General features: G+C 48.3%; 1 long non-coding RNA gene across 5 annotated transcripts; it reads right to left on the reverse strand.

Moving 5' to 3' along the window:
• Positions 1–3,947: 3,947 nt before the first annotated feature.
• On the reverse strand, positions 3,948–6,906 carry LOC123102752 (uncharacterized). 5 transcript variants are annotated; one of them, XR_006449269.1, is made up of 4 exons: positions 5,640–6,906; positions 5,269–5,496; positions 4,584–4,831; positions 3,948–4,210 (listed from the first exon to the last, which is right to left on the reverse strand). It is a non-coding gene; the product is annotated as an uncharacterized lncRNA (long non-coding RNA). The 5 variants fall into 5 exon arrangements; XR_006449271.1 differs by having other exon boundaries at positions 5,618–6,906; XR_006449272.1 differs by lacking the exon at positions 5,269–5,496 and having other exon boundaries at positions 5,618–6,902.
• Positions 6,907–8,282: the final 1,376 nt, after the last annotated feature.

Consider the following 8,282-nt stretch of genomic DNA (forward strand, 5'->3'; position numbering starts at 1 on the left):
CGACAAGCAATACTGCAAGATCCATCGCGCCAAAGGCCATGATCTCCAGAACTGCCGACAGGTTGAGCTCCTTGCTGAGAAGAAGAGGGCTGAATATGAGAGGCGGGACAAGGAGAAAGGCCAGGACGGTGCTGAGGGGTCCGGCAAGAAGCATGACGGCCAGGCGAGCCATCGCGGCAAAGATAAACAGCGGGAGAGGCCCACCCGGGGCCGTGACAAAAAGCCAGAAGACGATGATCACGAAGAGGATGATGAGTCTGGTGACCAAGGATTTCAGAAAGCTACAGAGGCCATGTGCGTCGATGGCGGCGCCTTGCTGCATACCTCTCACCGCCAGCTTAAACAGTGGGCGCGTGAGATTACAGCGGCGGAACCGTCGTTTGATGCCCAAAGGCCGCTGAAGTGGTCCAGCACACCTATCATTTTTGACACTGAGGATCACCCTGATCGCACTACTGCAGTCGGGTGCTTGCCATTGTTGGTTTCACCAACAATACGCAACCTCAAGGTGACAAAGATGCTAGTCGATGGCGGGGCCGGTCTGAACTTAATCTCGCCTGTCATGATCGAGAAATTGCAGATTCTTGATGAAGACCTCGAAGAGACGAGCACGTTTCAGGGGGTCAACCCGGGAAGAAGTCAACCTAAGGGAAAGGTCACGTTGCCCGTGACTTTTGGGAGCGATCTGAACTACAGGACAGAAAGGGTTGTGTTCGACGGTGCCAAGATCCCCTTGCCTTACAACGGGATCCTTGGCCGCCCAGCGCTGGCCAAGTTCATGGCGGCGTCACATTACGCCTACAACACCCTGAAGATGCCGGGGCCTGTGACGATCATCACCGTCCCCTCAGACAAGAAGGATGCGCTAATTTGCGCTGACCAACTCTATGAACAAGCAGTTGCAGCAGCCGCCACTGCCAAGGCGCTTGCTCCTGCCGTTGGAGCCCCGGGAAGGCAAAAGAAGAAGACCGATGAGACCTCAGGCACCCACTCCGGCAAGCGCACCTCTTCGGAGTGTGGTGCTCCCATTGAGAACGTGCCAGAGAGCTCCGCCGACAGAAATAAGAAGTCCAGGGCCACACCGCCGGGAACCAAGAAGGTTTCTATCAAGGAGGACGTGCCAGAGAGCTCCGCCGACATAAACAAGAAGTCCAGGGCCACACCGCCGGGAACCAAGAAGGTTTCTATCAAGGAGGACGGCACGGGAGGAGCTTTTACCGTAAGCTCCACCCTTGACGACAAATAGGAAGACGCGCTCGTCACCTTCCTGCGGGCGAATGTTGATGTGTTTGCCTGGCAAGCATCCGACATCCCCGGCGTTCCCAGGAAGGTGATTGAGCACCACCTTGCTGTCTGTCCTCATGCGCGGCCCGTCAAGCAGAAGGTCAGAAAGCAAGCTTTGGAACGATAAGAGTTCATCATAGGGCAGATCCGGAAACTAGAAGCAGTGGGTTTGGTAAGAGGAGTGCTCCATCCAACGTGGTTGTCCAATCCGGTGGTAGTGCGCAAGGCAAATGGGAAGTGGAGGTTGTGTATTGATTACACAGATATTAATAAGGCTTGTCCCAAAGACCCCTTCCCGTTGTTGCGCATCGACCAGATTGTTGACTCCACAGCTGGGTGTGATATGTTGTCATTCCTCGATGCCTACTCCGGCTACCACCTGATCTTCATGGCAAGGGAAGATGAAGAGAAAACGACATTCATCACCCCATGTGGTATGTATTGCTTTATACGGATGCCTTTCGGGTTGAAGAGTGCTGGTTCAACGTTTGCAAGGGCGGTCCAGATTGGTTTTGAACCCCAGCTCCATAGAAATATGGAAGCCTATATGGATGATATAGTGGTCAAAACCAAGAACAGGGCAACCCTCATATCAGATTTACAAGAAACATCTGCAAACCTACGCAAGATCAATCTCAAGCTGAACCCTGAGAAGTGCGTCTTCGGCGTCCTGTCTGGCAAGCTTCTCGGGTTCTTTGTGTCACAGCGTGGGATAGAGGCCAATCCGGACAAGATCAAAGCTATAGAGCAGATTGAAGCACCCAAGCGAGTCAAGGACGTGCGTCGTCTTGCCGGTTGCGTTGCCGCCATGAGCAGGTTCATCTCCAAGTCCGCCGAGTGGACCCTTCCCTTTTTCAAGGTTTTGAAAAAGGCGGGCCCAATGGAGTGGACACCAGAAGCCGAAGCAGCATTACAAGATTTGAAGAGGTACCTCTCCTCCGCGCCAATACTAGTTGCGCCTAGGCCACATGAACCGTTGCTGCTGTACCTGGCGGCAACGAACCAGGTGGTCAGCACCGCACTAGTGGCGCAGAGAGAAATTGATGATAAGGTAATAGCAGCGACGGAGCCCGATGCCGAGACAGCGCAACCGGTTGCAGTGCCGCCAAGGAAGAAGATGATGCAGCACTCGGTCTACTTTGTTAGCTCCCTTCTGCAGGGGCTATATCAAGGTACTCCGCTATGCAGAAACTGCTCTTTGGCCTTCTTATGGCCTCGAGGAAGCTGCGTCACTACTTCCAGGTGCACGAAATCACTGTCGTAACTCGCCTCCCTCTACAATGGATATTGCACAATCCAGACGCAATGGGAAGGATCATAGAGTGGGCACTGGAACTGTCTAGCTTTGGCCTCAAGTTTGAGAGTACCTCGACGATTCAAAGCCGAGTCCTGGCGGAGTTCATTGCAGAATGGACCGCGACGCCTGACGAAGAAGCCCAAGAGACTGCTCTCCCCGGCAAGGAGGCAAGTTGCGACTGGATCATGTACTTTGACGGAGCTTTCTCCTTACAGGGCGCCGGGGCAGGCGTACTGCTTGTCGCGCCCACCAGAGAGCACCTCAAGTACGTGATCCAGATCCACTTCCCCAGGGAGGTGTCAACAAACAATACGGCTGAGTACGAAGGGCTGCTTGCCGATCTTAGGATCGTGGCCGACCTTGGAATCAAGAAACTCGTCGTCAGAGGCGACTCGCAACTTGTCGTTAAGCAAGTCAACAAGGATTACCAGAGCCCGTTGATGAAGGCCTACGTCGATGAAGTGAGAAAGCTGGAAGAGCGTTTTGACGGTATACAGGCAGAATACGTTCCCCGAGTGGAGAATGATATCGCCGATTACCTGTCAAAACGCGCTGCCCTCAAGCTACCTGTGGAACCAGGTACCTTTGTGCTTCAGCTAACTCAGCCATCCGTTGATCCATCAACAGACCAAAACAAGAGGAGGAAATCAGGGCCCGGCAAGTACTTTCCCGCCGAGCTCCCCAAAGCCGCCGGTAAGGATGTTGCGGAGATACTGAGCCCGCCATGGGACAGCTAGCTCCGGCGGAGCATCAAGCTCTTGCCGTCGAGACAACCGCTCCTGTAGCGGAGGAAACGCCTTTAGTCCTCGCCGTCGAGCCCCAGGCTCCAGCTTGGGCACAGCATACCGTCCGATTCCTCCAAATAAGGGAACTTCCTGAGGAGCAGGAAGAAGCGGAAAAAGTAGCCCGTCGCTCTACTATGTACTAGTTCGTCGATGACGTCCAGTACAAAAAGAGGCCGAACGGCATGAAATTGAAGTGTATCCCTCGAGTGGAAGGACTGGGGCTGTTGGCGGAGATACATGGAGGCATATGTGGAACCCCCTTAAGCAACGCATTGATGTGTTGTCGTATGTCCATATAAGCGTTGCTAAGGTCTACACCAACGGATTTATATGCGTTGTTGTTGGTGGCCTTGCAAAGGTCTACAACAACATATATAAATGCGGTGGTAAGCAGCATGAATATGTGTTGTAAGGCGGCAACGTATAGAGCTAGAGCTTAACAACACTCTGTATGCATTGGTGGCTGCCCAGAAAAAGATCCTTATAATTCCTAGAAGCATAGCTTGGACAATTAATTTATTTTGCATATAAAAATTCTAAATTATTATGTTAATGTTGATAGTGCATAGGAGACACAAATATAATAATTAGAAAGGTCACATATATTAAATCAACTCGGTTGCTTTACAAAGAGCATGATACAAAGATTACAGTATGTGAAACTATCTAGTAGTAGTCTGATTCTCAACCTTGCAATCAACATGCCAGCCATCTAAAACATAATGTTTCAAACATTGACTTGAATGACATTCTAATAACCTAATCTAAAACTATCGAGTAGTAGCCACCTTCGTGATTTTGCAACCAACTTCCGAGCCATGCATCATTGATTTATATTGGCAATCTACAACAACAAAGAAATGGGGAAAATAAGGTGCCAAAAAAATAAAATCAAGGTAATAGGGCAGTAAAATTCAAACAAAGAGCAACATATGAAGCTTGCAGGCTATGTGATAGTTCATCTTTCTATATGTACAATAGGTTTGTTTTAGTGGTTGTATCGACCAAGAATCAATTACCAAGTTCAACACCCTCAATTTTTGTTTTATATTCTAGGTCGGTGTACTTTGGAGTGTAGAAAGAGAAACATTCTTGTTTAGATTTCCCAAGCTAAGCAGGAACTACAATGAGCATTCATATTGCAAAATGAATGATCAATAATAAATTGTTGCTCAACCATGCATGTTGATTTCCAAATAGTAGAGAAATGAGCATACCTTATCTTTAGATGGATGTTAGTTTGATGCTCGCATCTCCATATCAAAGAGAAAGTTTCACTTCAGATACAATATGTTGCTTCACTAAAGATGTTAGTTCAAAGTTTTACTTCTCTGAACACCCAAGTCAAAGCAAGCACCAGAACAGAATAATCATTCCATCATCCAACATACGTCATCACCTGTGAAGGGCTTTGATCTATCATAATTTGAACACTTCTTTACAGTCCCAGCCATAGCACTCAACTCTATAGACAAAGAAAAGAGAGCCTTATGAATAGACCATTCATATGTTAATTAGTTAATAAACACCTTACAAACAATGTAATGAAGGAGGTAAAGGCCCAAAAAATATGTCCGCCGACAAATAGAGCATGCTTCATTGCAAACACAGATCTAAAGTTACCAAAACAGTGCATATATAAATGCAGAGATTTAAAAATGTCCAGAAATAATTGAAGTTGATAGAAAATAATTCGCACAAAGCTAAATCAGGTGGCTGTACTAAATGTTAACAAGTGTGTTTTCTAGTGATTTTCATTTAAATATATATATATATATATATGATTGACAACAATAGTAATCTGAGTGAATACAAAATCTTTTTCAACATGATTTTTTGAATTACACTACAGATGATGTCACCTAAATCACCTACAGCAATCCAACATTATTCATGTTGTACCTCCTTCTACAGAAGTAGCCCGCTATATATGCCCTGAACTTTCTCCCAAATAGGGATGCAGGGCGGTGCCCGATCCGCCCCACTTCCGGTTCAAAATGAGAAAATTCTGTTTTAGCTTGATCAGAGTGCGTTAGAGTATTTTGCACTAGCTGGGCACTTTTCTGGGACTTCACGGCACGCCGCTCTGCACCCCTACTCCCAAAGATGAATATGTAGGAAATTTTTGTCCTGTAAAGAATGATGGATTCATTTCACAAGCACTTGCTAGCACATTTAAGTAGATTGAACAAAAACACTGACTGGCAATCTTTAAAAGTCCTAACAACAATATAAATTTGTAATGATATACCTTAAGTTTAAGGTTGACTCACATGAGTTGTGACGCCAGGTTCAAAGACTCTGAAGATCAACGCGTCGTGGAAGACGGTGCGCAGCAAACACACTGTTGTGAAGACCAATGCCGCGGCGCTACACCAAGTGCTCCAGCGTTAGGCTGCTAGCAGCAGCTGCTACTACACTCTAGGATGACAGCCACAATCAAATCTGAACTGAAGTTACTATATCCAGCCGGTGAAAGTGCTGAACATGCATATACATAGGTCATGATCTGATCGATTCATCGATCAAAATAAGCCAGCCACGATCGTACATGCGCTATTGCTTGTTGGCTTTGGGATTATCTAATTTCATCCTAGTTCATTAACATATGGGATAATGAGTAATTAGCTGCGGCCAGCTGGTCATTAGCGTGTACATACACAACGGCGCAAGCCAACAACCACAACGGTGGATCAGGAATACTATAATACTTAAAGGAAATTGCTAGATGATTGGTATTTTTTTCTACAAGGTAGACACCTTAATCTTCACACAAATTCGGTCATCAGCAGAACATATTAAAATGAAAATGCCCAAACAGCATACTTATTTTCCAGTCGCAGACCTTATCTTCTGTTGTCACCTTCCAAGGAAGGTATAAGATGAAATCCAGCATCTAACCAACGCAAGTAGAATCTCTGTTCCAAAGGATTGGGAATATACAGCGTTCATCAACCAGCCACATATCACAAAGTAGTACCACATACCTATGAAAACACCCAAAATTGAAAGTCTCCATTTTAATAGCCAGCATGAGTGTTTGCCTGTCTCGCAAATACCAACAACCTAGGCTGATCGAGTGAACTGGCAGCAAGCAAAGAGAGAGGCGAGAGAATACAAAATTACCATGGCGTTGAGGTTGGAGAAGTCCTTGGCGAGGATGTGTTACTGGCAGAATCGGTGGACAAGCACGAACAAGCTGACGGCGGCTACGAGGATGGAGATGAAGGAGCTGTAGGTGGTCTTGCCTCCGATGAAGACTCTCCTGCTCTAGAAGGTTCCGCACCATCTAGTCCGGCAAGTCGCCGCCTCGCCGGGCGGTCGACATTGTCACGCTCCGTCGATGCCGCAGGGTTGGCATTTGGGGGCGTATCCTGGATTTGTCTGGGTGGGAGTGGAGGGAGGTGCTGGAGAGATGGGGAAGTCCTCGACATCGAGATCACGGGGCGTAGTTGAGGCGGCGAGGACGGAGACGAATAGGAGGAATCTGGATCAGGGATCACACGATAGAACGAAGGTAGGTGGGGGCAACTTGTGCGGTGTGCCTACCTATCGGGAGGAAGTAGGTTGTTTCCTTTATTTTTATTTTGGAAAATGATATTTCCTTAATTGTCGTAGGGAGTGATTATTAGTCATGGGAAGTGGTAGCGGCAATCCCAACAACACATGGCTATTTCATTAGAAGGTATGGGTAGTTATAGAGGGGTTCGTGGTGTAGTGATAGATCCCACATCGGGTCAAGTGCCCTTGCCGGCAAAGCGTTTCGGCAAGGCTTCTTCTGGCCCACCGCCCTCCAGGATGTGACGACACTAGTCACCAGGTGTGAAGCATGTCAGTTCCATTCAAAGAAGCTTCATCAGCCAGCTCAAGCCGTTCAAACCATTCCCTCTCCTGGCCCTTCTCGGTCTGGGGGTTCGACATACTGGGCACTTTCCCTCGCGCTGCCGGGGGCTTTGAGTACTTGTACGTCGCAATCGACAAGTTCACAAAGTGGACAGAGGTGGAAGAAGTGAGGAAGGTCACAGCTCAGTCAGCCGTCAAATTCTTCAAGGGACTAGTGTGCAGTTTTGGTGTACCCAACAGGGTCATCACCGAGAACGGTACACAGTTCACAAGCCTCACCTTCATGCAATATACCCAAGACCTCGGCAGCAAAGTCTGTTTCGCTTCCGTTGCTCACCCACGAAGCAATGGTCAAGCTAAGAGGGCAAACGCTGAAGTACTGCGGGGATTAAGGACAAAGACCTTTGACCGGCTGCACAAGAGTGGAAGGCGCTGGATTGATGAATTACTGGCAGTTCTTTGGTCAATCAGAACGACACCAAATTGAGCCACCGGCCAGACACCTTTGCCCTAGTATACGGGGCAGAAGCAGTTCTCCCCACTGAACTCATATACGGGTCACCTCGAGTACTCGCTTATGATGAGCTTGAGCAAGAGCAACTGCGCCAAGATGACGCAACGCTCCTTGAGGAAGATCGTCTTCGGGCGGCTGTGAGAGCAGCGCGCTACCAGCAAGCCTTGCGCCGCTACCATAGCTGCAAGGTTCATGCCCGAATCTTTGAGGAAGGCGACCTTGTTCTTCGGCACGTTCAATCGGCCAAAAATTCCAACAAGTTGACGCCGAAGTGGAAGGCCCTTATCGGGTAATACGAGTCACCAGGCCCAGCACAGTCCGCCTGGAGACCGAAGATGCCGTTCCGGTGAGTAACTCCTGGAACATTGAGCATCTTCGCAAGTTTTACCCATAAGGCGCAGCTTGCCAGGCCCCCGGCAAGCCACCTTTTGTACGAGCATTGCCGATGACGCATGTAACCCTTTGTACAAAGCCAGGCGCAGACCCTGAGCATAAGTAAATGAAGGCTGGCGCCCTGAGTTATAGCATGCATGCTAGGTCGAGTCTCGTCCTTGGTTAG

The sequence above is a fragment of the Triticum aestivum genome, chromosome 5A (assembly GCF_018294505.1).
Source record: "Triticum aestivum cultivar Chinese Spring chromosome 5A, IWGSC CS RefSeq v2.1, whole genome shotgun sequence".
In the NCBI taxonomy this organism is placed as follows: Eukaryota; Viridiplantae; Streptophyta; class Magnoliopsida; order Poales; family Poaceae; genus Triticum; species Triticum aestivum.